Source organism: Tamandua tetradactyla, chromosome 2 (assembly GCF_023851605.1).
Source record: "Tamandua tetradactyla isolate mTamTet1 chromosome 2, mTamTet1.pri, whole genome shotgun sequence".
Classification (NCBI taxonomy): domain Eukaryota; kingdom Metazoa; phylum Chordata; class Mammalia; order Pilosa; family Myrmecophagidae; genus Tamandua; species Tamandua tetradactyla.
Window position 1 is genome coordinate 143,357,923 of NC_135328.1, and position 23,414 is coordinate 143,381,336.

The 23,414-nt window shown below is 37.7% G+C and overlaps 1 protein-coding gene across 4 annotated transcripts in view; it reads left to right on the forward strand.

The window, feature by feature from the left end:
* Positions 1-227: 227 nt before the first annotated feature.
* ESR1 (estrogen receptor 1) overlaps positions 228-23,414 on the forward strand; it is a 438,840-nt gene continuing 415,653 nt past the window's right edge. The window contains exon 1 of one of the 4 annotated variants that reach the window (XM_077149286.1): positions 228-385. The gene's annotated coding sequence lies outside the window, so the exon portion shown is untranslated. The remainder of the gene's footprint in view (positions 386-23,414) is intronic. The other 3 variants (XM_077149288.1, XM_077149284.1, XM_077149287.1) reach the window with 3 other exon arrangements.

Here is a 23,414-nt window from a genome sequence, read left to right on the forward strand (position 1 = left end):
GCATAAAAATTTCAATCGACCAGATTGCATAAAAATTTTACAAGCAGATGAACACATCACTTATCTTTTGTTAAATATCGATCTTAAAGGAAGTGCTGCGAAAGTTCATCAGGCCTAGCTGGCTGAAACCAAGGCCACCCCCTCCTCTATTTTTTTTCAAGGAGATTTTCCAGTCCTAGTCAAATGGTGGTGCTAGTTCTTTATTTTTGAGTTGCTGCATTTCCTAATTTCATGATCATAACGGCCCCCTGTCTACTGCCTCAGAACGGATTTCTCCAAAACTGAAAATGCAGGCTCCAGGCTCAGAAGCTCCCTAACGGCTCCAAAGATTAACACTCCTTCCTCCTGTCCATTCAGTAACACGAGAAGACAGCCTTCTCTTCAAGTAGGTACTCCTCTTTCTTCTCAGTTTAATTTTTTTTTTTTTTGGTTTTTGCTATATATATGCTACTGTTTACAAGCACAGTGTAACTTTAGAGCTTACCTCTCACGTTAAAAGGCGTTCATTTTTCTCTAAATGCTCCAGGGATATTTTTCAAAGCCTTTGCAAAGCAAAACGTCCCTGTAGGCAAGTCTGACTACGGTGTTAAAACGTTAAATCTAAACTTGGTACAGTGGAAATTCACTTTTGGAATAATATTCAGCTGAGTCAGAGGGCAAGGCGAGTCCTCTCTTCAGTTCTGCGCTGATAGGCTGCCTGGCTGCCCCAGATAAAGTATGTTTATTGGACTCCTCTCACTGTAAGGTTCTCTATTGTTAGTGTGTCGGAATCTTACCAGTTCTCGATCTGATCACTGACTAGCGTGAACATACTCCCTGTTTTCTTCATCTTTGGTGCTATAACTCACACGAATTTGAATGCAGCAATCTGAACAAGCCACTATTTGTTTCCTGGAGGCAGTAAAGTTTTCTGAAGAGCTACACAATCTAGCAATACCAGGATGAGCTACCCTCTGTTTCAATGACCCTATGGTTTCAGACAAGTTATTTTGAGTCCTGCTGCCTCAGTTTTCTCTTCTGTGGAAAAGATAGGCTAGTTTTTGTTTTGTAGCAGGGTGGTGCGTGCATTAGTGGCTCCATCGCGAACGATGTGATAGTCAAAAAAGCTGGGACAAAATACTTTCATTTTGATTAGAGGAATGTCCCACGTTTCAGGAAGTATTTGTTAAGTTTTAGGTTTCACGTTTTGTCAGTAAGGTCACCAGATTTTGTTCTGTCAGACGTGCCCATAGAAGCTGACATGATTTTTTTAAAAATACTTAACGCTGGATAAAGGCCTGGGCATTATAGGACTTAGAATTGTGGCACTAATTTCTCTTCAAAGGTCCTAGATTTCTAATAGCTTTATGGGCCAGATTGAATAGACTTACAGAATAGCTCTAAGCAAAAGGTTGCTGGAAACTTCTCCTGTTTTGAATGTATATATGCATTGATGTACACAGATACATATATTAGTATTGAGAGTGAAGTTGTGTTTAAGAGGTGAAGGTATTTGAACTGAATAGAGAACTAAAAGAAATGAAGTTGGTTGGGAACTTCTGAAAATTCGAAGCCCAATTTCCACTCTAGAACATTCTTTTGTACTTCTTTAAACCAAACGTTCACCCCAATTGATAATATTATACGAAGACCATCCATTGGGCCTTAAAATGCATGGATATAAAATCCTAAGAGTTGCTGTATTTTCAAAGACATTGGGAACAATAAAGGATTTGGGTTTTGGAAACAGGCAGATTTAGAGAAGCTAGATTTTGAATATAAAGGTCAGGGTATTTCTTAGTGGGATATATTTCTTAGACACTTGGAGATATTTGTTTTGTTTCATTGCTTATGACAGGTAAGGGAGGTATAAAGCACATAGGTCATAAACCTGAAGCAGAAACAAAGTCAAACAACTTTCTTATTTCATTTAACTCTGCATCTTTCATTTAGTTTAGGATCTGGAGCTTGCTACCTCCTCCAAATCCTCACTCTAAGCCTTTATACAAAATAAATTTACAAAGTAAATTTACTTTGGGTGCCTGCGAAACATTTTTACATGGTTCTTGGTAGATATTTACCTGTATTATTTAACCTAGTTAACCAGTACAATTGCCAGAGCTGAAGGTCTGGGAGATGGAGTGTCAGTTTGCTTTGCATAGAGAAATCTCTACTCTGCGGTTACAGATTGGTTGGCAGGAAAAATAGGCAGGAAAGAGGGTGACCCAGCTCAGAGTAGGTCATCCACACTGTAAAACACTCATAGCACATTCTTTATCAATGGTAGTTGAGACAAGGTCCTGCCATTGGCCTCTCTGTCATTAGTCCCTGAGAGACACCCTTAAGGCAGTAATCTAAGGGTGGCTTTTGATGAAGTTGATGGTGATGATGGTGAGTCTGCCTTCTTGGCAATCTCTCAGTAGCCTACCCTAGGTCATTCCTTCTGGACCACAGCAGCAAAACCTTACACAACAGTGTGTTCTGTGGTTCTTTCTAAGGGATGTAAGTTTTTTATTTATCAAAGTCTGTGACTCAGAGGATGCAGAGGATTGCACTATCCATTCCTTCCCCACTCCCACTCCAAATATTTCTCTAAAAAGCTTATACTTCTGATCAGGTTTTCCACAGAAGATAACTTTTTAGTGAGGATTCCATTCATGAGTGACAACTTAGCTTCAGAGCCCAGCTGAATTGAATCCATGCCATAGGTCCCCAACATTTTTCTAGCTGTGTGATTCTGACACAGAAGTGTTTTTTCAGACAATAAGAGTAGCTACCAGGCATAATTATATGGAATAAATGAGATTAAACTACCTGTGAAATAATTCTTACAGTCTTCGATATGTGGAAGTTGCTTTTATTCCAGTTCTGGTTTAGGATGAGATATACAATAAACATGGGTTGCATGGATGAATGAGTGAAACTCATGGAAGATTTGCATTCATCTGGCAATAATGGGTAGCTGATCTAAAAAAAAAAAAAGAACAGTGAATTCAGATAACTGAGTATTCCATGGGGTTGAAATGCTGCTGCTTTTGTAATGGACATGAAGTGCTGGAACAGAAAGTATGCAAACCTCCAACAACCTTCCCTCCATTCTTCCTCTCCCTGTGATTATAAGGATAGTCATATCCCTTTGGCATGAGAAAAGCAGCAGAACAGCAAAAAGGCAAAGTTTTTGCTATGATGAGCACATTAAAAGCTTATTAGAGATGCTTCATATTCATTTTCATATCAAAGAAAGCATTCTGCTCCATTGTTCCTCAGTTTCTTAGTCAATACCCATATGAGTTGGCTGCTAACTTTGCAACCTAACTTGATGTCAATGACCCACGGCCATCTCTTCTTCATTGTCCCCTTAACATGTAGTCGAGCCCATGAGGAGGTGATAATAGCAATTACATTGGCGTTTAACATGTAGGGAGCTCCTACTTTGTGCTGTGCTTTTTATTGGTATTATCACATCGAAACTTCAAGCATACCCAGGTCATACCCAGGTGGCAAGAAATCTTATTATTCTCACATTAACAATGAAGAAACTAAGGCTTTGTGAAGTTAAGTAACATGTTGAATATCATGCAGATTGTGGTAGTTTGGAGGTATGTACCCCAGAAAAACATGTTCTTATTTTTAATCTACAACTCTGAGGGTGAACCCATTGTAAGTAGGACCTTTTGATGAGTCCACTTTAATTAAGGTGTGACCCAACTGAATCAAGATGGGTCTTAATCCTACTGTTGAAGCCCTTATAGGGAAGGTCACAGAGAGAGAAAGCAAAAGGGAGAAGCTAGAAGCTGTAAGTCAGCAGAATCCCGAAGAAAAAAGAGAGACCAGAGGATGACATTGCCGCATGACAGAAAAGCCAAAATCCAAGGATCACTATAACCAGCCCCAGAATGCCATAGACTTCTGGGAGAATGTGTCACCTTCATGATGCCTTGTATTTAGGCTTTACCTAGCCTCAAAACCATGTTTAAGTCGGTTCATTGCATGGTATTTATTTTAGTAGTCAAGGAAACCACAAATGACAGCCTTAAGACTTAAGAGAAATCAATCTAATTCCAAAGCCCATGTTCACAATCATACTCGATACAGTATTAATTTCTCATGTTTTTGATAAATACAATTTTTGACTTGGAGAAGCAAGCCGAACATCTGGGGCTGATATAAGATTGTACCTTCAACGAGACTCAGTGTTTTCATCTGTAAAAAGTCGATGCCAATGATTTAACAGAGCTTTTGCAGATGTCAATGAGTGTTCATTGAAATAGTGTATTTAAAAGGGGTTTGTAAAAAGTTCAGCTTTGTAAAATGCAAATTATTATATGGACTGCATGAATTATTCCTTAGTTACATGTAAAATCTTGTCACCAAATGAGAAATGGTGTAGTACTCTGAAGTGAGCCGGGAATGGGTGATTGATTTATGGTTCTAAAAAACTGAGAGGTTCTGCAGTGGTTTGAGTGTGGATGGAGAGTTATGCCTCCCTGGCGTGTGGTAGAGTTTGAACCAGAAGATGGAAGGTGTTTTGGCGAGAAGGTGGTATAAGTTCTCAAAAAGAACCTGTTACCTCTCCCTGGGGCATCACTGAAGTCTTTGGTGAAGTTCTTTGACTTCTTTGAGAAGATAAGTTTCCAGGAGCTGCCCCAGCCTTTCTGTTGTAAAAACATAAAGATTCATCAGCAGAGGCTGCACACGGGGAACTGCAGGTGCATAGGAATCTAATCTGGCTTCACTCAATTATTCAAATCTTCAGGAACCTAATCTGGCTTCACTCAATTTTTCAAAGCTGTCCCCAACTCTCAGTTCTTCTAGGTTTCTGGCCAAGAATGGATGCAAATGGGGCAAAGTCTTTGAGCTTTCCTTCTCCTTAAAGACAAGAGCAGGCCCCGTGTGGTTGCTGCCCATCCCCAGGGGGAAGAGAAAAGTCACAACAAAAGGGCAATTCTGGGGATGTTCCCATGTCTGTGCAGTCATGTCTCCTGTTTTAGGACCCAGACCTTTGCTGAGGTCATGGAAGGCAGCTGGTTTTTTGACATTTCTTTTGGTGTGATCTCATCAAACTGTTCTGTCATCAAATGGCTGGTGGCCGAGCTCCCTAAATCTACCCTTTCCCCTAGGTTAGCTGAGAAGGAGCCAAAATGGGCAATCCGCATTTTGGAGAGCCTTCCATTTGGGGCACTCCTTCTGTTGTTCATAGAAACAGCCTCATTGGGGTTTTTTTTTTTCTCATAATTTCCATAAAGACACCAAGAAATCCATCATGACATTTTGAGTTTCTCTGATGGAAAGACATTTGCCTTTTGTACCTGCATTCTTATTGACAATAACCAATCATTCTTTAGAATCCATTTTCTTAAAATAATACAAAGGGGGTATTTAATAACAACTATCACATTATATGTGATCACCCATTTTAACATAGTTCGCTTTAAAACTATGCAACAACTACAGCTATAAATTTCTTTTTTTATGATATGGAATTTTGAAAATTCTACTTGTATTGAGTTTTACTGAAGAATATTTAGGAATTAGGGTTTCTCTGAATCCAATATAGTTCAATCCAACCAACACTGTTTAAACTCTCTTCATTTACGGGGGATCTGCTGTGGTTTGCCAAGGTCTGTCTCAGTGTCTGTATTCCCAACCCGACTCAGAGTGCTTCAAGTACAGAGAAAGAATTGGTTTATTTTTGACTAGTGCCTTGGGAGGGGCCTGAAATGCACATTTCATTTCAACACATATTGTTGTGTCTGATTGAATCTCAGGTGTTCCTTAATCCCAAGGTATTTTCTATTAGTTCTAATCAGTAAGGCACCTGCTATGATATATGATTATGACTTAATAAATATAGTATGTAAAAATTATGCTAATAAGGTTATCTAATATAATACAGGGAAAAGGGAGTGCTTTGAGAAGGATGAGGCTGTGGTATGGAAACACAGAGAGACAGGTGCTGGTTAAGGATGAATTCTCTTAAGAGATAACATTTACCAGATAGAAGGAAAAGGAAGAGCTATGAGCAAAGGTAGGGAGGCAAGATTTTACAGACCCCTTAGCAAGTTTTATGGGACCATAAGTAAGAAGAGAGTAGAGACATGTAGGAAATAATTTAGGAATGGAGAGTTAGATGATAAAGAGCTTGAAAGATTAAATATTTTGGAATAGAGTTGAATGAAATAAAACTTAATTTTAGGAAGTTTTCAGATGAAGAATAGGTACAGCAATTTGGAGGCTACTAGAATAGTTCAAGAGAAGTAAAACACCATTTTAAAAATCTTTTAGGACTTGCTATCTGAAATTCTGATTGGTTATGGTTGTTAAAGAAGATTTAGTTCCAAAAAATAGCTAGTGGTGAAAGAAGTGAGCTGGAAGTCAAAAGATTTCCAGTTACAAGTTATTTGTAACTTTGGCAAATAATTTGTGCACTCAGTGCTCTGTCTCCCAACTTATAAAATGGGCTTAATAACTACCAAATTCTCATCAAAAGGTTAATCTAGCGATATGTTGAACACTAAGTGATAGAACTTTGAAAAGCAACACACCTCATAAATGCACAAAGTGCTATTAACTTGGAATAATTTGGCTTTAATATTATTTTATTTGGAAAAGATATAGATTTGGGAGAAGATAGCTTATATCTCTGTTAGATTAGGTCAAATTAATTATAATTTGTTTATAGTTATCAAAGAGAGACTTTGTATTGGGTGCTGAACATGTCTTTTGACTTTTGGGACTTCGTTTCCCTCACCAATCGGATGAAGGTGTCGGATGTGTGGATGTACTATTTTAAGGTTCTACTGTTTTTGCCTACAGCAATCTCCAGTTAGAAGAGTGAGTTGAGATACTGGTGCCAGTCAAAAGCACAACCAAATCCATTGGCATCTATTCTGAGAATAAAAGGTAGACGTGCCATCATTCCATTGATTTAGGACTCTAGTTGGAAAAGAGAGTTGTGGTATCTCTTGCAGCTGCCTAAAATGCTCTGTGTTTATGGAAATGGGGAACTGAATCCAGAGATTGGAGGGCAGGGGGAAAGGAGAAAATTGTGCTTTCTATCTTCCTCTTTTTTTCTTCTCTTCTAAAGGGAAAGTAAAATGCAAGGAATATTGGGGATGGAGCTTGGGAGGGAAAGCCAGGCACACTAAATAATTTAATTTCAGTTACAATAAATCTCAAGTGATGATACTACAGTCCTGAGGATGTTCCACAGTGGACAGTGCTTGGGCTTTGTGTTTTGAGCAGGGAATTATAAGGACAGGGTGACATCACCATGGTCAATGTGAAGGACATTATCCATGTTGCTTTGATGGTGTGTCTCTAGGTCACTTGGGCTTCACAAATCAAGTGGACAAGGTTTACAATCTAGTGTGAGAAGGAAAAGATTCAGAGAAGCATTTTCTAGGAAAGAGAAAAGCAGAAAGCAAAGATCTCCTGCCTACTATGGTATTCACACTGCAGAAGCAATATTAACATAGCTGCCTGTTAACCATTAAGAAAAGCTCACATGTTGTTCATGTTCAAACTATGCAATGCCCTTGCTTTACCTCCTTCTCACCATCTGGATTCTATCCATTTGACTCCTCTCTCAGCACTTGGAATAAAACTGAAAATCCTAATGTGCCAATTTTCTACTTGTTGGCAGCCGTGGTATGTTCAGTAGATGTAGATTTCTACTGTTAAACAGAAGTTGGTTTGGGGTTATCTAAGGGTTTAGTTTGTTGATGGAATTCCTAACATCCATTCTCGTTGATATTCGAGAATCGGGTAGACAAGCTTGTAGGGTTACAAAAGTGTAGCTAACATGGGTTGCACTTGATTTCCTTATCCAGCTCTTTAGTCCTAAATTTGTTGTCAACTTTATTTATCAAATGTATTCTCAGAGGAGTGGTATTTGCTGTGGCCACAAGGAAACATCTGTGAGCTTAAACCTTAGAGGCAGATAGCCAGTTGGAACATTTGGCACAGGCGGCGTAGATTGCAGAAGAGAAAAATTAATCAAGGCAACTCTCAAAAATATCATGAAGGCAACTAAGAAAAATGTCTTATCACTGACAAACTGAAGTATTGAGTTCAGATTAATTAAGAAATAGCAGAATCCGTGATAAATCAACTAAGAGCGTCATATTATGGCAAATTTGGAAGTTGATTTCAATTCCTACTGCCAGGATTTATGGTACCTTATATAATGGAATCCTGAGTTCTAAAAGATCAAAGGCAAATGCTGGCTCTTTCTTCATCCATTCTCTTCGGTCAAGCCTACCCAGCAAGTAGCCAAGTGGAGAGTTGAGCAATTATCTGAAGTGGGCAGTGGAGATGGCCAAAACCAGATAATATATAACCAGAAAGTCACAGCGGAGGGAAAATGTGGACTGAAAAAGTTAGTGCCAGGGGCAGGGGTGGGGGTAGAATGTCATGCAATTTGGTCAGTGCCCTAGTTTAAACTCACTGGATAACAGCCAATTACTTGCTTCATGTGGTTATTTAGAATTAGCCTAAAAGACAGGGGTTAAAATAAAAAAGATGAGTTCATTACCAAGGCTGTTGCATGTTTGTGCAAAATATCCCAATATCTGTATTATTATCTATAACTTGTCTAAATCTGAGTGTTTCTGAGGGTTGGATTTCTCTATTTTAGATTGGTAGGTAGAGGTGGTTGAGGAAGCCACTATAAGTTGTAGCCTTATGTGGAGAAAAATCTTCTTTTATAGTTTAGTTGAATGTTATATTTAATTAGCCCTTTTTCCCTTCACAGCACATGCTTATGAATTTTCCACTGAAAACTCTAATACCATCTTATCTTTATCATTTTCTCATGTGTCTGGTTCCTTTATCTCCTTGACTTTAGTAAAAAATAGCAATGAAATATACAAATCCACCAGAACAGAATTTGCATTACTTTTGGCTAAAAAACAAATAAACAGATAAAAGCTACTAAAGTCTTAGAATAAGTGTGATGATTTTTTTTTCTTTGATATGCAAATCATAAAATACTTACTTGGAGCAGATGTTTCCCAGTCCTAAAATACAACTATAAGTCCATAGGTCCCTATAAATCTGACAGCGTATACCTGCTAATTCTGAAGACTCCTTAATTCAATGTTAAACTTTCCATTTGGCCTTTTATTGGGAAAAAGGTCATAAATTAGGTTCACTGCTGCTTGAAATTAGAAAAAACACAGACCTGCTAATGTTTCAGATGGAAAAACAAAGTTAAGAAGTTAAGCAAGGTTGTTTTTCTTTTTTCTGTCTTGTGCAAATGTCTTGTGTATTTGAAGCCCTTAAACAGCATTTTGGAAACAAAAATAACCCAGGGCCATTTTTTTTTTCAATAGCTTAGGCTAATGTTCGAAACCCATAGTAAAAAAATGTCCTATGGAATATACTCGAAGCACTCCAAAGGAGGCTAGAGAAATACCCAACAATAAAAATTCAAGGAGAATTTTACATGCAAATAAATTGTTTTATAAATGAAATTACTAACTTCCTGCTTGCCCTGAGCAGTGACTGCTTTTTCCAGTGACTTGTGGATCTTTGTGGTAGAGCCATACCACCCAGCCAGACAGGTGCCACTCTGCCACTGAAAACATACTTTGAGAGTCTCTGGGCCAGGACTTTTTGCCCTAACAACAAAATGGATCTCCAGAAATGGAAGGAATCTCATGGGCCCAAGATGACAGGGTGCTTGTGGATTGTGCATTCTGAATACGTGCTTATCAGTAATGTCGATGGTAAATAGCTTTATGCTCTACCTAGCTTTGTAAAAGAATATGATCAAAGAATGTGATCTGGACAGAGCAGCAAAACAGTGATACTTCAGTGCCTATTGACAAGCGAGACTACTTTTCCTTTTAAACAGTTTTAAGTGGGAAATCAAACCAGCTTTAATTAAGGAAATCTTTAGAAATTGCTCATACCATCCTTCCCCTCTCTGTTAAAAGAAAAACGAGACAAAAAAAAAAAAAAGAAGAAGAGAAAAACTAGAAAGACCTAAGCACAAAAACTTCTGAGCATTGTCCAGAGTCTCAGCACAAATCTTTTTATGCAGATTTCATCTGATTTTCTAACTACCGCTAAGGTCTGTATGAACATGCCAGTTTTCTCTTTCTCTTTCCTGACTTCTTCCATGATTACATGAGACTTAATTTGGTCATTAAGCTCAGGAAATGATTTTTCACTGAATTTCTTTGATCACTATGACACATGGTGACCACGCCATGCAGGCATCTTGACTGGAAGTCAAGAACAGGATCTATGAACTGCCATCATTTCAAAATCCCTTGCACACACTGTGTGGTTGAAGTTTCTTTACATCATCAAGGAGGTTAAAAAACTGTGTCGATAATGCTCAATACTTACAGAAAATCCAAACTTTTAAATAAACCTTTTTATTTCACTCTTTTTTCCCCAGAGCTTTACTATAGCTGCTAGGGAGTGAAAACATTTCCTGATGGGAATTTTACAACCTTCTTTTCCTCCAACGAGTTATATAGTGCTAATGAGGAGTGAAGAGTTAGTATAGGTTTATTTTACTCTAAAATAGAGGAAAAGCTTCATAATATAGGCCTTATATGTTCTGTTACTTACCTAAAAATAGAGACACGGCTCTTACATTCTCAGTCATTCAGAAATATTCTATTGGATTTAATCATTCAAAGGGATACTTGGCATTTTCATAAGAAAAACAAACCATTTATATGGACAAGCAGCCATTTCACTTATATTTGTGATTACCAAATAATCACATCAGCTTTTATTTAAAATATAAAATACCTTATTGAAATTTTATAAAATTTATATAAACTATAAAATACCCTACTGAAAATACCTTACTGAATTTCAAGTCCATTTCTCATTTCATCCATGGGACATTTTTAAATCTTGTTAAAGAACCTCTTGAAAAGCTGTGCATGTATTACAGTGAAAGTACAAATTGCCACTATGGCCTGGAAACTAACTGGAAAGGCTGTGCATCTGTTCAGCAGTTTGCAAATCCAATACCAGTTTGTGATATAAAATATTAAAAGCCCCTCTGATATATAACTACTATGTTATCCTTTAAAATGTTCAAAAGCACAGGAAGCATGAATCAACTGAGTCATGCATAAGGTTTATTTTTATGCACCCCGCACAAACTGCAAAGGAGGGGTGTAGTAAGGGACAGGGGTCTGTCTACCAACCAGCTACAGATGCCAGAGTAAACCTGATTTCACCAAATTGTCCAGACTGGAAACTTCCTGATTGTAGAACTGGGGTGTTCAGTGAAGCATTTCGGGAAAATTTTTGGTTGGACCTTGCCTATCTGCTACATAGGAAATGAAGGTTTCTGGACAAAGACTTTACTTAGGGACTTAACCAAAATGTTAAACACCACCCCCCATTCCGAGCTCAGCCACTGTCCTCTAAGGACTGGTCTGGCCAGTCTTCCAGGGTTGGAGGTCATAACTGATCCCTGGCCGTCAGGATGACAGAGTCTTGCCTGCCAGGGTTTCCCACACTGCAGGCTGCTTCGAAGCAACAGCAAAACCTCCTCTGGCTTAGGAATTTTAAACAGCTATAATTCTAATCTTGTAGTAAGAATCTGAGCAGCTGTGAATCGTGGAACTGCCCACGGGGTGAACTGCCCAAGCTTCTTCCTACCGAGCAGAAAGTGCCTGCGGCTGCCTGCCCACCCGATGCAGACGGCATGGTTGATTCCTCCTTTGGACAGCCAGGGGAAAGGCCATGAGGAAAGAGGAAGGAAAGAGGGTTAACCAGCAAGGGAGTCCTCCACCTGGGCGGAGATGAAGGATGTGGGAGACCTGAAGCAAACGGCTAGGAGTCTGGACCCCAGAGCTGTTGCCATGTCCCTTTCTTGCTTTTCGAGTTTCTGTGCATTTGTCACTATCTCCATAGTCCAACAATTCTCTTCGCATTTGAAGTCCTTGATCTGAAGCTGATTATTCCAGAAAGACCAAAGGCAGTGCGGTCGCTGGGACTCTGAAAGAGGTTCTGAAGCAAAATATGAGGATTCTAGGTGCCGTCGAACGCAGCACTAGCTATGGGTCTGTCTGAATCACTGTGTCGTTTAGGTAGCCACACCAGAGTAATTTTTCCTATTTTTGCTACCTTTCCAGATTATCAGCATTTTTCCCACTCTTGGAGAAATTTGACTCTAATAATATTAGTTGTTGTTCTTACATAGAAAGCGCTTTGGGGCTAAAGCATAAAATACATCGAATGCGTGTAAGCAGGTTGGTGTAGTGCCTACACACGCAGTGGCCCTTGTATCCCAACTGTTTTTTATTTCATGATCCAATTCTCAAGTTACAAGTAAATTCTTTGTTTCTTTTCTGATCTACTTCGCTTACTCCTGGAATCAACTGAGTGAAGATTGTCTAAGTAGCCAATATAAAGACAGTGATAATAGCGATCTATACATTTATTGATCACTATTTTCTGCTAGCCATAGATATAAAGCCAAAATAAAAAGCACATTTTGTGCTTTGCAAGACCAGCTCATTTAGTCCTTATGATAGCCTAGAAGTAGGCATTATTATTACACCCAGTTTTTAGGGAAGGAAACTAAGGCTTGGAAGGATCTAGTAATTTGTTCAAGACCACCCAATGAGGAAGCAGGATGACAAGATTTGAACTTAACAGTGAACTTGGTCATTACAAATGTGGGTTTCTGGATTATGGATGCAGGCAAAAGGGCTTAGATGCTAAAGGAAACACAGAAGCAGTATGAAAAGGCAAAGTCTCCTCCCTTGAAAAGCTTATGATCAATTGAAATGTGATAATCAAATCTCCATTGTGAAATGAGAATTATAATCTCCTTGTGTGGGACAAATTCCTTCAACTCGCAGTACATTTTCCTGCCAATAAATGGCACTTAATAGGCATTGACAGATTATATACAGATCAATTTTGCTTAGCAATAAAAGAACAGACAAGGGTGAGCTGACCAGTATCTCCATGCATCAAGTTCAGTTCCCATTTTTACTTCTCTCTCTTCACTTCTTTCACTTCACTACTGGAATTGTATCATGAGATTTGGTCCTAAACTAGAGCTTGCTTTCCTAATTAGGTTTGACACAGGTTAATGGTAAACATGATTTTGAGGTCCCTGGACACATAAATTAAAGAGAAAAAGAGATACTTCAGCTGTTTCAGGATTGCAGATGGAAGGAAAAATCCACAATATTGGTAAATCAAACATGAATTGTCAAGAACCGATGACAATATAATACTATGTGTTCATGTCCATTAATAAGCTTCCATTATTCTCTCTCTTCACTGTCTGAGACAAATTACTTTTCTGCCTTATTTTATTCTTACTGGTACCCATTTTTTTGCTTTAATCTTGTCTCTAAGTAAATTACAATCCAGTAAATATATTCCAGCATTATTTATTGTAATTCTTGCCATTTATTGATGCCTAGAGGAAGGGACTTCTTATATTAATTTATCTACTTAGATACGTGATAACAGGAGCTCTGATACAAACTTAGATAATGGTTGGTTGGGCCTAAAAGATTCAGTTTGGTTTTTTCAAAAATTTTTTTTCTTTTTAACAGTCACTGCCACAGAACCAATTATACTGTTTTGTTTTTTTTTCACTTGTATTGTTGCCCTGACACATGATAGCAAACAAGATGGACCAGAATATTCTATCTAGTCTGAACCTGCATGTTTTCAGCAACAAGACATTTACATAAGAAGTGCATCTTAGCCAGTCTTTGGGAAGTTTGGGTTTCCTGATGGCAGAGAGAACCAGGTGCTAGGACCTAGAATCAGCAGCGGATATGCATGCTACAAATCCTTGTCAGCATTTTCCCCCGTTATAGTACACGGCACTTATTTAACTAATTATCTGTTATTGCTCATCAAAGTGTAATAATAGTTTGCTTCCAGTTTGGAGTTGGACAACTTTTCGGAGCAGTTTAGTGATTCTTACTCAACTCAAGCACATAGAACACATTTCTTCAAATTCCTTTGGCAATAGGAGGGACTGGTTAGTGTGTTTTAAAGAACTCTGCCCATGTGTCTGCCCGCCTTTTCTCAAATCCCAATGGGCAATGGGAAACATGTGTCACAAAGACACATGTTTGCCTCACCCAGGTAGCGGAAGTCCTTGCCAGGATGATGTGGAAGTGAGAGGACGGAAGGGTCCTTAGAGGGTTGATGTTTATCTTGTTGGCCCATGGACCCTGGGAGGGAAGATTTGCTGGGATAAGAACTGAGCCTACTGGGTGTCGCTGCTGTGCTTGGATAGGATGTGTTTGCCTCCTCTCACCCATGTCCTGCACTGTCAGCCGAAATCCATTCCACCCTGGAGGAGAACCAAGAGAGGAAATGGAGGAGGGGTTGCAATTTTTTTTTTTTTTTGACGTCAGACGAAGCTATAGAAATCTGCTCTTACCGGAAATCTGAAGAAATAAATTTGAAGTCTTGTTCAGTGGAGTTAATAATGAAAAGCAGGCTTGCTGAGTTTGGATGAGCAGCCTAAGAGGCGAGCCTGGGGCATCCAGCTGGGAAACGTGGGTATTGTTCGCTCATGGGGTTTGCAGGACTCTGGAGGAGCAGCTTGTTAATCTAGGGGCTCTGGGCTTTTATCTTTATCCTGTGGATGGGAGACCCATGTTTAGGTTACTGAGAATCTTAGTTCTATTTTCTAATGTTGAAGGCGTCTTGGGCGCAGTGTATGCTCTGAAGATGAAGAATTGACCAGAACTGCCGTTTTTCAAATTTTTAATGAATTAGTTACCTTTCGTATGTTTTCATTTAAAAACAGCTATGTGCTTTTGCTTAATGTAGGGCGCAAGTTTAGAAAACAGAAAAAAATGTAAATAGAAATCACCTACATTTTCACCTGACGATAATCATTGATATTTTAGCATGTTTTCTTGAAGCCTTTTTCTTGGTGTATATGTGTATATATATATTTGTAGTTATATATATGTATATATAATAGCACAAAAAAATTCTCCAAAATAATGTTAATGAAGACCCAAAATGTGACACAATTCCCATTTGCAAAATACATATATAGATACATAAAATACACATATACATTGAAACAGTGTCTTTTGCAAATTGAAATTGTGTTGCGTCTTTGTTTTCACTAGCATTATATAGTGTACATACAGGTATTTTATGTATATATTGTGTGTATACATAAAAATACCTACATATATAGGTATGTATTTTGCAAATTGAAACTATGTTGTATCTTGTAGAATTTAGTTAATGTTAGAATGCATTTAACCATTAGAATTCATAGTATTACTGTGGTTTCTTAACGGGCATTTTTGTCCACATCTCTGCCTATTTCCTTAAGAATAATTCCTAAAAGTGAAAATACTTTGTCAAAGAGCAAAGCTATTCTTAAGATTCTTGAGGAACTATTCCCAGATCTCTTTTACCTTCTTTTAAAATACTTGTATATTGCAGAAACTCTCTTTAAAAATTCCATGGGAAAATTGTCCACAATCCCATCTAGAAATCAAATCACTAATTTATCTGGCCAAGTCCTTTCTGGTCCTTGTCTATGAACATATTCTATGAATATAATAGAATTTTATTTTCTACATTTTATTTTATTATTTGCCGTGCATAATTCCTATTATACTAGAGCCTTTCTTTCTCCTTCCTCCCTCTCTTTGTTCTTCCTTTATCCCTTCAAGGCAAACAGCAAGTACAGCTTGATGTGCATCCTTTCACCCCTTTCTCTATGCTTATACAATCCTACACAAATATGTACACCAATATAAGAGATTGGTCACTATCATAAAACATGGGATTAGACTATACGCACAGGATTTGCATATACAAGTCTGCATCTGTGTGTATCATTTTATCTCGCCTTTTTTCACTTTTCTGTTTATCTTGGAAATTCTGAGAAATATAGATCTATCTTCTTCTTTTCCATAGTTGTGTGAGGTCTGAATTTGCTAATTTATTGAATTTACTATCAATTAGCTAGCAATAAGAATTTTTTTGTTTTTGGGGGTTCAGCACAGAAAAAATGCTGCCACTATGGCATTTTTAGACATATATTTTTAGCTAATGACGGTTTTAGTTTTATGATGTACTTGTCTTAAGTGGGATTGCTGGTTCAAAGGGTATGTGTTTTAAAAAAATTTAATGGATTTTCTATATAATTTCCTAAATGTATTACAAAAGTGTTTGAGAGTATAATTTTTCTCACATTTGTACTAGCACTATTGTTTGGTTTTTTTTTTTTTTCTTTCTAATACTGGATATATTTCTAATTTCTAATATTTTCTAATTTTTGCTAGTCTGATGAGTGAGCATCGTTAATTTAATTTTCATTTTCTTGACTCCTAATGAGCGAGAACATCTTTCCATATTTTACGGTCCCTGTGGATTTCCTCTTCAGTGAATTAGATATATGTACTCTTGGTCTATTTCTCCCCTGCCCCTGTGTAGTTGGGTTTTTTGCTTAATTTTGTAGAACCTTTTTGAATGTATATTTTTTGGTCACATTAGATTTGCCACATATCTTTCCCCATAAATCATTTGTCCTTTAATTTCATTTTTGTAATTTTTAGCACAAAATTTGAAAAAAAATAATTTTATGATGTAAAAAATCTCCCTCTTTCTTTCTTTACAGATTCTGGGTTTCCTGTCTTACTTTACAAAGGTCCTCCCTACTTTTATTTTCTTCTAAAAATTCTATTTTCTACTTTTAACATTTTAGTATTTATTTAGCTTTATATACAGGTAGAGGGTTCCACTCTATTTTATTTTATATGGATAGCCGCTGTTTTAGTACCTCATATCAAATTAACTGTCTTTTCTCCAGTAAATTACATTCCTACACATAGTAGATCTACTTTTTTAAATTATTTTTTCTAGTCTACTGGTCTATTGATCAATTGCCATGCCTGGGAGATACTGATTTATATTATAGTAATTGCATGGTGTTTATACTCGGCAAGATAAATGTTGCTCATTGGTTATTATTCATAATTTTAGTCTAGTTTTCAACATTTGTTCTCCATATGAATTCTAAAAGAATTTTACCCAGTTTTAATTAAAAACAAAAATCTGTAAACAAGCAAGGAAGAGTGAGGCCTGCTAGGATTCTGGTTATGATTAACTTAAATATCCCACTTTTCGGAGAAACGACAGCTCTGTGATATTCTTCTTATCCAAGAACATGGTGTGTCTTTATATTCGTATAATCTTTGCGTTAGGCTCTTCCGCAGGATTAATTTTATTCATACTGGTTTATACGTTCCTTGTTACATTTCCTCTTAGAATAGAAATAATTCATAGGAGAAATAAAACTGGAAGGAAATGCACCAAATTATTGATAGCAGCTGACCTTCTTGTTAGGATTATGAATGAATTATTTTTGGTTCTTCCCCTTTTCGTTATTTTCCAACTTTTCCATATTGATCGCATGTGATTTTTATAATGGTTAGAAATGAATAAAGTTTTTTTTGATGTAAAATGGGGACAATAAAGTCTTGGAGGAATCATATATCCTATAGTTTCATGTGGTATTACATTGTTCTCATACTAGATCAGCCATTCTCAAGGAGGAAAGATGGCAGAGTTGGGGAGGAGCTCTCTGATTGGTGTTGTGCATACAATTTTCAAAAGCATTTTCCTTGTTATTCTCCATTTTAACCATAGCATTCATCTGGTATCTAGGAACACTCAGCCAAATGTTGACAGATGAATGACTCTTATAAAACATTATTTCTGGGAAAACAAACCAAAAATCTATTGTTTTCATAGTATTAAATGAGAAAGTATAACTCAGAAATATCTTGTCAGTTAGTGAGAATATAAAGAATATGCACCTTCTTGTCTATAAATCAATAATTATTAAGAAGTTGCACCAAGGAAGCCACTCTTCACCACAGAGTTCTATCAGGAGACGGAACATGAAATTTATCTTTTTATACACAGGTCCAGAAATACTGCACAAGAGAATGCGGCAAGAGTCACAACTTATCTTCTTAGTACTTCTGCACCTAGCACAGATCATACCACTTAGTGAGGGCTCAAGGAAGGTTGGTGAATTGATTAAATAGTATTGGATTAGTTTTCAGGACCAAAGAATTGGCTAAGAAATTTAGGATTTTCATTTTAAAGATATGCACTAGATTTCCATCTTTCTTCCTATTAAAATATTATACTAGTGAGAAAAACTATGCAAGTACTGGAAGAAGAAAATCCTATCTGTCTCTACCAATGGACTGAATGTGGAGGCAATGGAGTGGTTATACTATCTCAATGAGTGAAAAATAGGTTATGGTGCACCAGGCGAGTGAGTGTTGCCTACTGGCAATTAGTAGTGACTGTTTAAATCATGGAGTTTTATTGGGCCTTAAAAATATCTTGTAGTTAGTTTCAATTTTCACTAGGGTCATATGAGAGCTGGGAGAGTAAAATGGGCTCAGTCTCCAGTTGGAAGGTCTAATTACATTCTGTCGCTTTTCAGATGAGTGCCCTTTTCAGGGCAGCCTTTCTCCATCTCATATTACTATTTTATTCCCTTCTTCATTTTTATCTTAGCTCTTCTTTTCTTTCCTCTCCGTCTTTAGGGGTTGGAGAATTAGTTGGCCTTAACAGGAAGAAATGGGGGAGGTAGAAAAGAACCCCATTCTTGTTAGTTCTTCATTCTTCCTTCTTCTACCTCCTTTTCATTAAGCTCTGCTTCTTCATTCTACCTTTTCCCACCTCCTTTTCATTAAACTCAGTCTTCATCAGCAATAAGATGAATCCAGTTTGTAGGACCCATTCAAGAAATTTTGAGCTCCTCCTATATCAAGGTGATGCTCTAGATGTTTGGATCCATCAGTGAACAGACAAAAGTCTTGCCTTTGTGATGTTTATATGCTATGGAGGGGTAAGAGGGAGACAGATGTTAAGCCATAAATTCAACAAATAGAGATGTCAGATGGTGGTAAGTGCTATGAAAAAGAGCACAAGTAGAGCTATGTAAGGCGAATCAGCTGTGTGTGTGGAGGGAAGAGGCAATAAGATGACTGAGCTAAGCTTCCTGAGAAGGTAGCATTTGAGCAAGGACATGAAAGAGGGTAGGAAGTGAGATAGTGGACATTTGGGCAAGATGTGTTCAGGCAAAGGAAAGAACCGGATCTGAGCCTTGTGGTGGGAGAGTTGCTGTGAGTTTGGAGAATCAGGAAGCCACTGTGGCTGGAGGCCAGAAAGGGTGTGAGAAGTTGGAGAAAAGATGAGGGGGGACAGGAAGGGGAGATGGCACCTGGGCTGCTTTTCAAAGCAGTGTTCAAAGGGTAATGGCTCGAATAAATAGAAATGGCAACTTTCATAAACTTGCTTTCATATATCATCTATAAAATATCCATGTGGAATCTTGATTGACAAGCAGAATGCTATGTGGGGACCCTCTCTAGGGTCTCTAGGAACATTTTGTTTGGTAAAGTTTCTCTTCTCTCCCTTTTAACTCCTCGATAGAGAGAAGAGATGTGTAGAAGCCATGAAAATCAAAGCAGGTCCTCCCAGAGCCACTGAGGTAGAAATACATCCAAATTGCCACTGAATATATTTACGTATTTCTCTTCAGTGTTTGAAGGGACAGAAGTACTTGACTCAGGATTTGTGATTGCTTACAAATGTGACTCAACTAGTAGCTTTCTGAGAAAATGCAAGGTCAAAACTTAGCAGTTGATAATAGCAAAAAAGAGAACAGAGTGTTTTGAAATTAGATGATTCGGGTCAACCTTTGGCATTTTTTCCCTTTTGTCAACCTAAGGGTACAAGGTAATAATTGATATTACTAATAGTCTTACATCTAACATTTATTTTTCTTTTGTCCTATGCCTGGCAATATGATTCTATGATTTCATTCAAACTGATCAACAGGCCCATTGAAATAGGTCATTATTAACCCTGTTTCACAAAGTAAGGAAACTGAGGTCCAGAATGGGTAAATATCATACACATAGCTGGTGAGAGCAGACTTCAGTGTCCTCTCTTTTGCCTCCCTCCTTTGTTTGTCTTCTGATTATATATAATAAATGGGAAAACTTTCACTTATATTTCAACAGATATATACAAAGTAGTATTTCTCAAGTGAGTTCCTCAAGACGTTCCTTTGCTAAAGGCTTTCTTGGGCAAATAAGAACATGCTGCAGACTACGCATTTCCTCTTAAGAGATTTCAATGCAGATGAGCATATTAAGGGCTTTGAGGAATAAAGACACCTGATTAACTTACTTAACCCAATTTTCCCCAAAGTTTTTGATCATGCAACTCTCTCAAAAATTGGTGTAATAGCTTTTAATCTTCTTTGGGAAACACTTAGGGAAGAATTAATATGAAAAATATAATTGGACAAATTAAAAATAGAATTAACTTAAAATTACAATATTTTAGAATGAAATATTAATTTTGTTTCTGAGTTGGCTGACATATCCTTTGTAAGGACATAATGTATTTTTAGTGATTTACACTCTTTATTTTTCCTTTGAAGTTCATGTTAGTTTATAAAAGTAATTATTTAATTAACAAACCACTTCTTGAACATCAGAACACTGTGCTAGGTGCTGATAACATAAAGGTCAATGGAACACGCATCTTGGTATGGGATTGTGGTGTGGTGAGGGACACAGATATATAATTTACAGGATTGTTGTAAATCCTACATTGGACACTTCAATAAAGCCCTCTGGGGGAAGAAGGCACAAGAACTTAATTCTTCCTGAGGAGTCTTCTGGAAGGGCTGAACCTGAGGGCAGATAGACATTTATCAGGAGGACCAAGACAACACACTAGAGGTGAACATTCAAGAGAAAGGCAGTTTGAAAACTGTTATGGGTAACAAGATAGGTGTTGGCACCTTTGGGGAATTCCAAGTGGCTCATTGTGACTTCAGTGCAGGGTTTCAAGAAATTAGCAGATCACTTAAGGGCTTGCTATGACCTGATAGGCTGCTGGCAGAGAAAAAACAAGAACCAGATGTGAGTTTTAGAATGAGCCTTATGGTCGTAATGCAGAGTATGGGGTGGTGGTGGTGGTTAGATAAATGATGGAGATTTCTGGGGAGATAGAAGGGGACAGGGCAATGGAGGCATATCTGACAACATTTTAAAATTATGAGAAGAAATTTTAGGCAGCAAAATCTAGAAAGAACCACCAACTCTTCAGGAATCATGGAACCAGGATGCGTGGGAAAGAAGAGGCTACAGGTGTTCATTCATTTGTTAAGCATCTACTTCTTTTTTTGTGGGAAAAAATCAAATTTCAATATACAAACTCATTTCTATAATACAGAAATGGAGAACATTATAGTAGGCACATGATATAATTATTACTTGTGGATGACAATTTCTAGATACTCTCCTACTGTAAATGATTGTTGAAAACTCTTAAAAAGATTTTATATACATGTACACTCGTGTCCACCTTATTCCCCATACTGGCATCTAATTCTTGAGTGTCTTCTGGCCTCCAGCTAGTGTGTCTATTACTTGAATAAAACAGAGAGCAAGACACAGTGCTGGGGTCAGGTAATAGAAAGATCCTGGTGCCTCGTTACAGAGCCTTGGTTCAGCAGACTTTTGTTGGTTTACAGTTATAAACATCCTCATTGAAAGAATTCACTCTTTTTCAGAAACAACTCATTCATCCAACAATTATTTATTCAATAAATGTGTATAGCATTGTAGTCTGTACTCAGGAAGCTAGATGTCCATGTGAAGTGTATTTCATTTAATTGGAGTGACTCATGCTTGTAAGCCAGTCTAGTGATCCCAGATAGTGTGTGATTTGCTTTCTAAAAGATCAGTTTCCTAAGAGGCTGCCCTGCCCTGGAGGCATTGGAGAATCTTGTTAGGGAAGCAGATTAGAGTCAGGACCCTGGAAATTTAAGGGGCATTATTGAGCAGAGAGGAGTGGATGGGGGATAATTAGGAGGAAACATCTGAGCAGGGAATAGGAAGTTTTAGGGTGAAGACAACATGTTGAGGGGGTTTTGTGGGTCTGGGAGAAGTGAGAGCCCGAGCAGAAGTGGGTAGGTGGGCTAAGATTGTGGACACTTGGACAGGCCTGCCAAGAAACTTTTGGTTTCTGTCTGTAGGTGACAGACAGCCATTCGAGTTCTTGGAACAGGAAAGCAATAAGTGGAAAGCAAGATTCCTTTTGAGAAGTCCCATGTATAAGGAGATTAGATTGGAAAAGAGGGAGGAGGCAGTGACAATGGAGAGAAAAAGGCAGATATGGACAGAAGAAGAAAGAGGAAGAAGGAAAAGCCACTGAAGTCTTGTCCACATATGGGAGACCTGCAGCCTTTGGTGGAAGGAGACAGTGAGGACACGTGAGCCAACATGGCGGTGATGAAAAGCTGACAGTGTGTCCAGAGCAACCCAACTAGGGGCCCTGTGTTAATAGTCATTCTGGCACTAACTTGCCTGAGCACTCATAAATCCTGACATGTTTCTGGAATAAATTCACTGTCCTGTGTCAGTGAACACCTAAGCTTCTCTAAAAATCGTCTTCCTATAAAACGGCAATGATCACGAGTAATATGCATTTCGCAGAGAGCCACCAAGGTAAATCTTGTTTAAAGGGAATTCATTATCTGAGTGAGTTGTCACTTTATAGTGTGATGTAGAGGTTATTTTAGAGGCAGAATATGAACAGTTTTAGTGAACTATATTTCCTAACACTTATTATAGGTTTTTCTTTGTCCCTGGAAAGCACACATAAAATGTGACGAGAATGTAGGCTACAGGTCATGATTACAGAGAAACAACTTCTGCAAAATGCTAAAGGTTAGATAGGTTCAGGCTTATCTTTAAGTTCTTTAAAGATAAATGTTCATATCTTGCCAAACTTGGGTTTCAGGGTACATGAAGGCAGTATATCATAAGATTTTTACATTTTTTAAATTAATGAAATGTCTCAAATATAAAAGAAAAAGGATGAACATCAGTCTATCCATTTTTAACAAATCTCAACATATTGCTACAGTTGCTTTAAAAAATACAGATATAGTTTAAACTTCCTATGTATCTCTTCCTGATCCTGTTACCTTCCTTACACAGAGGTGAGAACTATGTTGAATTGGGTGTCCCTTACTTTTTTATCATAAGTTTCAATTTGTGGATTGGGAAGGGAATGGCCTTTGGGCATATGGAACTGTTTAGGTGAAAGACATTCTTTAGATTATGTGTAAAATATATCGAGGAGCTTCTGAGTAATGTAGAAGATGAATTTCCTTGAAAATCTCAAACACAAAAAAGGGATGAAAAAAAAGCATATAGCCATAAGAACAAAAAGTCAGAGTGATAGATGAGATTATGGAATGTGACAAACTGATGGATGCGTAGTAAGCAATTTAGCAGACCAACTCATGTGTAATCTAAACCTGGGCAGGGAGGTGGAGTGGGATAAGATGGGGGGAGCTGGTAAAGATAGAAAGTATTCTCTGT